Source organism: Pristis pectinata, chromosome 22 (genome assembly GCF_009764475.1).
Source record: "Pristis pectinata isolate sPriPec2 chromosome 22, sPriPec2.1.pri, whole genome shotgun sequence".
Classification (NCBI taxonomy): Eukaryota; Metazoa; Chordata; class Chondrichthyes; order Rhinopristiformes; family Pristidae; genus Pristis; species Pristis pectinata.
The window spans coordinates 18,102,428-18,110,854 of NC_067426.1; positions in this window are offsets into that span (position 1 = coordinate 18,102,428).

Here is an 8,427-nt window from a genome sequence, read left to right on the forward strand (position 1 = left end):
CTGGCTGCCATCCTAATCGCAGCAATCAGTGTGGAGCCAGAGACAGTCAAGTGAGTGGAAGCAGTACTGAGGCATGAACTGTAGTTAAAAGCTGGATTTGCCATACATGAAGAAGATTCTGCTGTTGAGAGATTAATGTGAGTGACCTGTTCCCTACAATTAATAAGAGAGGGAGATGGTTCAGATTGTAAACTTTGCAGTTATCATGCAGGAACATTTTAAAATGAGGAACATGAATGTATATGTGTTGCAGAGAAAATGCATTGGAAACCCTACTTCAATACATCTGTCAAAACCATCATACAAAGGCATCAATAACATGGTGATGATGATTGGATTGTGACAGGCCATTTATAAAAGACCAAAATTCATTAGTCTGATTGTTTATACAAATAGGTGCAAGAGTAGGCCACCCAGTCCTTTGACCTTTCTCCGTCATTCAATTAGATTGTGGCCAATTGGACTGTAACCTCAATACGTTCCTGCCTACCTTCTGATAACCTTTGCTTGCTTATTCAAAATCTAACACTGCATTTAAAAATATTCAAAGACTTTGCTTCTACCACCCTTTGAGGAAGAGAGTTCCAAAGTCTCACAACCCACTGGGGGGAAGGAAATTGCCTTGTCTCTGTGTTAAGTGGGAAATCACTCATTTTTTTAAGTGTCTCCTAGTTCTAAATTGTCCTGCAAGAGGAAAATATCATCTCCACAGTCACCTCATCAAGACCCCTCCAGATCACATATGTTTTCCATCAAGTCACCTCTTGCTCTTCTAAACTCAAGCAGAAACAGGACTAGCTTGTCCAAAGTTTCCCCATAAGACAAGCCATCCATTCCAGGTATCAGTCTAGTAAACCTTCTCTGAACTGCTTCCAGTGGATTTACATCTTTGCAGGTGTGCTAACAACTTTTAAAAGGGAATTGGACAGGTACATGGATAAAAAAGGTTTTAGGTTTTGGGTCAAATGCAGGCAAATGGGACTAGCTTTAATGAGCATCTTGGTTGGTGTGGCCCAGTTGGGCTGAAGGTCCTGTTTCCGTGCTGTAAGACTCTATGACTCTGACTCTATCTTTCCTTAAAGGAGAGCAATACCTTTACTCCAGATGTGGTGTTAGTGATCCTCTATGTAACTGAAGCATATCCTCTCTACTTTTGTATTCAATTCCTCTTGTAATTATGATGACATTCTGTTAGCTTTCTTAATTATTTGCTGCATCTGCATGATAGCCTTTTGGTAAATTAGTAAGTTGGCTTATTATAGTCACATGTACCGAGGTGCAGTAAAAAACTTTGTTTTGCATACCATCCATACAGATCATTTCATCACATCAGTGCACTGAGGTGGTACAAGGGAAAACAATGACGGAATGCAAAATAAAGTGTTACAATTACAGAGAAAGTGCAGTGCAGGCAGACAATAAGGTGCAAGGCCATAATGAGTTAGATTGTGAGGTCAAGAGTCCATCTTATTGTACTAGGGGACAATTAAATAGTCTTTTGCAAACACTGTACTCAGACACCCAGATCCTTTTGCATTTCAGATGTCTGCCATCTCTTGCTGTTTAATGTGCTTCTGTTTATTATTTTTCTCATTTTCTCATATTTGCTATATCTTTGCCTAATCGCTAAAATCATCTTTATAGTTTTGTAACCTTCTCGTGTCCTCTTCACAACTTACTTTCTGACCTATCTTTGTGTTGTCAGCAACCATACTTATGCTGCCTTCATCTAAGGCAGTCATATAACTGTAAAAAAATCAGACCCCAGCTTCAATCCGATTACATTTTGCCAACAAAAGAAGATAATTTTCTATCTACTCTGTTTGCTGTTAACCAGCAAATCTTCTACCCATGCCAAAATGTTACCTCCTACACCATGAGCTTTTATATTCTCCAATGACCTTTAATTGGTACCTTATAAATTCAAAAAAAAGGAAGCAAACAAATAGCGATCCAAAGGAAACACACCCAGATTTTATTGTACACTTTCCATCTGCATAATAGAAAGTAAACATGCACATGTCATTTTAAAGTAGGGCACAGGCTTGCCATGTTACTCATTGCTATGGGTCTAAAGGGTGGAACCATGTTCAGTGAAAAATTTTGCCAGTTGACCTGCATCCTTTGTAATTACTGGCCTTATATTAGCCCATAAATTGTTGTCAATTAACTCTTGCACATATTGGGTAAGAAATTGGTATATGTTATACCTTTTTTTGGCCGTAAATTGGGCTCACAAAATATATAAAAATGCAAGAAATAGTTTAACAAGTGGCCCCTAAGGACCTCGTGTCTCTGCTACAAGAGGTTATTTGATCGTTAACTTTAGCTCCACTTCCTGTCTTTTCCTCATAATGCTATCGTCCTGTACAGGTCCTCCACAGCTTATGAATGGCCAACTTATATATCGCCCATGTATATGACACAAAGATAGGTGGAGGGGCAGGTAGGGATGAGGAAGCAGGGAGTCTGCAGAAGGACTTGGACAGGTTGGGAGAATGGGCAAAGAAGTGGCAGATGGAATACAGCGTAGGGAAGTGTCCGGTCATGCACTTTGGTAGAAGGAATAAAGGCATAGACTATTTTCTAAACAGGGAGCGAATTCAGAAATCGGAGGTGGAAAGGGACTTGGGAGTCCTAGTGCAGGATTCCCTAAAGGTTAACTTGCAGGTTGAGTCGGTAATAAGGAAGTAAATGCAATATTAGCATTTATTTCGAGAGGACTAGAATATAAAAGCAAGGACGTAATGCTGAGGCTTTATAAGGCGTTGGTCAGACCACATTTGGAGTACTGTGAGCAGTTTTTGGCCCCATGTCTAAGGAAGGATGTGCTGGCATTGGAGAGAATCCAGAGGAAGTTTACAAGAATGATCCCGGGAATGAAAGGGTTAACATGCGGAGCATCTGATGGCTCTGGCCCTATACTGACTGGAGTTTAGAATGACGGGGGGGGGGGGGGGATTTCATTGAAACCTACCAAATATTGAAAGGCCTGAATAGAGTGGACATGGAGAGGATGTTTCCAGTAGTGGGAGAGTCCAGGACCAGAGGACACAGCCTCAGAATAGAAGGACTCCCTTTAGAACAGAGATGAGGAAGACTTAGCTGGGGGTGGTGAATCTGTGGAATTCATTGCCACAGACGGCTGTGGAGGCATATTTAAAGCGTAGGTTGATAGGTTCTTGATTAGTAAGGGCATCAAAGGTTACGGGGAGAAGGCAGGAGAATGGGGTTGAGAGAGAAAAATAAATCAGCCATGATCGAATGGCGGAGCAGACTCAAAGGGCTGAATGGCCTAATTCTGTTCCTATGTCTTATGGTCTTACATGAACAAGTGTTTGAGAGAGTGGTGGGATGGATTGACCATCCGCTGTGGTGCTGTAGGCATCTTTTACCGGCTGGGATATAGGTTCGTGGCCACACTTCCAACTGTGAACTGTTCAGGTTATGAATGTTTCACAGGAACAGATGCCTGACGTAACCTGGGGATGACCTGCAATCCAAAAACCCTCCAGATTTCATTGTTCGCTCACTGAAGTGTATCACAGAAAATCAGAGCCATACATGAAAGGGTCCCTGCTGGCACGATGAGTTTCTCTTCACTGATCCCTCCACAATGATTCTTGTCCTCATCTTTTGCAGACAAGCAGCACTGGTAAAGTTTGCTGCCCCCCCCTCCCATTGGTGCTACAACTTGTGCCTCTGTGATTGCTGTGACATTTGTGGCATGGGAGCTCATGGGCCATTACCCAACAGGGCTGTTAAATCCTTCCCACTCCCTCCCTGATTTTGCCTTTCCCTCTGCTATGAGGAGACTTCTTTAACAGTGCGAGCAATACACAGTGAGATCTGGCAGCAGATGCCATCTGTGGAAGCACAAGTTGTTTTTTTTACCATTTTTAAATGGGAGAACCATTTCTTTGCGCTGGGATGTTCCAATTTTGCTGTTATTTTGTGACCCCTGTTTGGTGAATTTAGTGTCAATTACTGCAACAAAGATGGGGGAGAGAAGTCCTAATTTCTAGGAGGAATATCCCTATTTCTAGGCTGTCATCAGGGAATTGAGTGTTGGATCATCCAGTCAGTAAAGATGTTGGTTTAGACATTGTATGCAAGGGACCTTTATTAGGCTCTTTCTGACAATCAGGTGTATTGTAATTTTTGGGGCTGTTATGAAGGTAGGACCAGAATGCAGTGTTAACTGGGGCTTTAGGCCATCCTTTGTAACATCAGGATGTCCAGAGAGCCCACAATGAAATCCGCTACACTGGACCTTTGAAACAGTCCTTCCACAGGACCCTCCCAAACCTGCCTCCACCCACCTCCACAAAAACTGTAATGGAGCAGGTAAGTAATCTGGTCATTTGTAACTGCCTATTACCTGACTCCTGACCCCTGTGTCTGCAGTTGTGTCCACACCCGTTCTAAAAACATAAAACACTGGAAACACTCAGCAGGTCAGGCAGCATCTGTGGAAAGAGAAGAGTTAATTCTTAGGTCTGTGACCATTCATCAGAAGTGGGACCAGTTCATCATCAGTTCTGATGAAGGGTGCTGGACCTGAAACATTCACTGTTTCTCTTTCCACAGAGGGTGACTGACCTGCTGAGTGTCTCCATCATATTCTGTTTTTATAGCAGATTTCCAGCATCTGCAGTTTTTCTTTGATTTCTGTTGCCTGTTCATGTGTGTAACTTTAAATAGCTGTATGCCTGTTTATGGAGTACTGAAAACAAGTGAATCTGTGAGGTATAATGAAAGATGCCAGTTAGTTCTCATAAAAGTACATTGATTTGAAACATTACCTCTGTTTCTCTCTCCATAGGTGCTGCCTGATCTGCTGAGTGTTTCCAGCATTTTCTGTTTTTTTATACATTTCGTTTTATTTTATTTTTAATATTAGTTAGTCACTGTATATTGAATGGTCATATTGCATATTCTTACAACCTAATATGAATCTCTGTAAGTATTAGATTTGTTTAGTTTCCTATATTAAATAGATATTAATAGGGAACAATTTTTTAAAAGTCCTGTTTGGATACAAGACTGCCAACATTCATCATTTTTGAAAAATAACCTGCGTTTGCAAAGGGAAAAGACCGATGTGCCTCATTGACTGATAAAAGAATATAACTGGTGTTTATAGAATAAAGATGGTAACTGGTGTGCTGCAGGTTTCCAGGATTATATTCCAGATGTTAAATATATATATTTTATTCTCCAAACATAAATTTAAAATATATATTTTAAATACCGCAATGCAACAACAGCCTGGCTAATCTCACTGGCATTCACAGTTGGCCATGGTCAGATAAACTGTATATGAAAGGGCAGATGGTGACCATTTCGAACTCAAAGAATATAACCGATTTATTTCCAAAGTTATGGCTTCGGCAGAGTACAACCTCTGCCCTGGATATTTCTTGTTGAGTTTTTGTGTAATTATGGACTCAGCTTTTAGCAAGTCTGCTGGTTTTAGTGGTGATTATCATCATTTGTCTCTCTGCCCATTGGTAATCAAATTAGGATTGACACCATTTTAACTTGAGATAAACGCAAAGAGATTTAACTTCAAGATAAGTTAGAAAAGAATTAATCTGCACATGGTTCCTCATTTCATTAAAGTTGAAATGCACTTTAGTTTATATAACATATTCCAACATTTAAATTAAAAGTGGCTCAAAGCCTGGTTTGAGGTAACACAGTAATAGAAAGGGTCTGCATGCAGCAGTTGAATGGCAAATGGAATCAAGCAACAGCTCTCCCTTTTCCAGAAGTTGGTAAAGAAATGTTGGTCAATATGTTTTGTATACACAGAAGATGGAGCAAGTTCTTGCAGTGGGGAGACCCAGTAGGGTCTTTCTTATATGCAGCTAATTTATTTGTATTATTGAAGGACTGGGTGCATTTCTGTTCCATGATAGTTCCACAGGGGTGAATATTCAGCTCCAAAAGATGCTATTCTGAGAAAAGAAGCTTTTTAACAAACTGGAAACAATAGATGGCATTGAAGGTCTAGCTGAGGCACAGGGTCAATGTGACTCGAGGACTGTGGCTCCATCAAAAATGAAATAGAAAAATTACCATACCAGACAGACAGTCTCGATATAATGAGTTGGGTGTTTCTTATTTTTGTAGGCAAACATGTTATGACAGCCAGAATCTCATCACCTACACTATTTTAAGTAAAAGTGAGCATCAAGCACCATAGATAATAAAGCCCTTACTCACTCATGATATTTACAAAATAAAGTTCCTGTCACGCTGGTAATTGGAAATACTTCAAATCTGTGTTTTTATATTATGTACTAACGATTAGCAAAGACCCTATAAGCATGGTCATCTTTTACCCACACTTCTGGCCAATACAAGGAAACAATGCCAAGCTAGGATCCACTATCAAGCGTTCTTCTATGTGTTCTGCAGAAGCAATCACACATCGCTGCCTGCTCATTGTTAACTAAATTCACAACTTTCTTCAGCAATTGTCTCATAGTTTTCCAAAAGTGTACCTACTGCTACTTTTATGAACTACATGGAGTCATTCCTCACTATCACTTTCAGAATGCTGTTACATAGAACACCCTCTGTGTCTCAATTGTTCTACGTCACCTCAGCATCTTAATTACTCTCCGTGAAATATAACTCTTTCACTCAGCTAACTTCGCTACTTAGTTTCTAATTTAATATGAGTGAACCCTTATCCTATTCTGCTCTAATACCTCAAAAAAAGCTATCCGCCCTGGGTCCTTACACTGCTGTGCTCTCCAAGTACTGTAGTGAAGATACTGTGAGAGTCATGCAAAAACTAGGATTGTAGAGAAAAATAGACATTGCTGAAATGATGCATAACATCCCCTCATAGTTTATTAAACAGGTCCACCTGCCTGAAATTACAGTTCAATCAATGATTTCAATGGTTTCTTCATTGTATAACTTTCTATTATTATCTTCTGACATAAAGGAAGCCATTCATTCCTCAGCTTCATCTGATTCACAGATTAAACCCATCAGTCCCATCCCCCCACTTATTTCCCTGTAAACTATTCTCTCTCACAGGTTTATCAAAACCACCCTGTAGTCCTCCCATCCACTTACATTAGGGGTAATTTACAATGGCCAACTAACCAACAAGCTAGCACATATTTGGGATATGGGAGGAAACTGGGGCACCTGGGTGAAACCCACACAGTCACAGGGAGAGCATGCAAACTACACACAGGCAGCACAGAAGGTCACAATCGAACCTGAGTTGCTGGAGCTGTTAGACAGCACTACAAGATTTAGTTCACGCATGTTCACATGATATGGATAGCATTACCAAACTTTCTAGACAAGGCATGAATGGCTCTCTACAAAATGGCTGCTTAAACAGCACTGCAGGTCTTAATGTCAGTTGAGGTTTTCAAAGCGTTGTATTGCTGCTCAGTGTTGATGATAGTTGGTCATCATTGTAGCCACAGTTTGAGAGTAATGCACAGAAAATATTGGCATTCAATGTATGAGGAAATGCACTGAGGTGACTTTTCAAAGCAGTGAAAACCATTTTCATTTTGCAACATGAATGCTTAAGACTCCAGTTCAGGCCCATTTCAAGATACACAATAAGGCAGACATAATGAAAAATCGACAGTAGAAGTCTTGTGTTTCACAGTTCACAACAATTGGATCTGATCAACAAAGCACCATGCTTCCCTGCACAAGCCATCCCTTTTCACTAATAATGTCTCATCTAACCCTGTGACTTACAACCCCCAGCATAAAGGTGATCTCCTAGAGAAGGGGCAACGTCAAACCAATATTTTATTTCACCATGTGATCTCCCTCATATTTCTGTGCCTCTTGCAGAGCTTCCTTCCTCTAAAATGTCCATGGAAAGTACTGTAAGAACGGAATGAGTAGAGGATAGGAATTATAAGATACTCATTATTGGCAGTCATGCACAACCATTGCTAGAAAAACATGGAGCTATGGAATGAGTCTTAATATTTCTTAACTGTGTGTTTCGTTGTAGTAAGGCTATATTTGTTAAGGGGAAAGCCTCTCTCATTGTCTAGATGCAATCAAAGTTTAGCTCAATAATGTTCATATGATAGACATAACATTACCAAATCTTCCAGTTGAGATATGGCAGGGATGCAGCCATGCCAGCAGCTGCCACAACATAGTGAATTACCTTGGAACAACTAAATATGTTATTTTTCCTAACTGATAATGTTTTGAGAATCACCTGCACTAAAGCCACATCAAAAGGTACACTAAAGTAACTTATAACATGTTTCTGTAAAGCTACACGTCCTACTAGCTTTCCCGTTTGACAAGCTTTGAAAGTGGTCTTTTCCGTTGTAGCATTGTGTTGCAATGTCCTCTGTGACTACAGTCTGGTTGCCGGAAGGCTGCACCCTTTGCCTTTAAGTCTGCATAGAT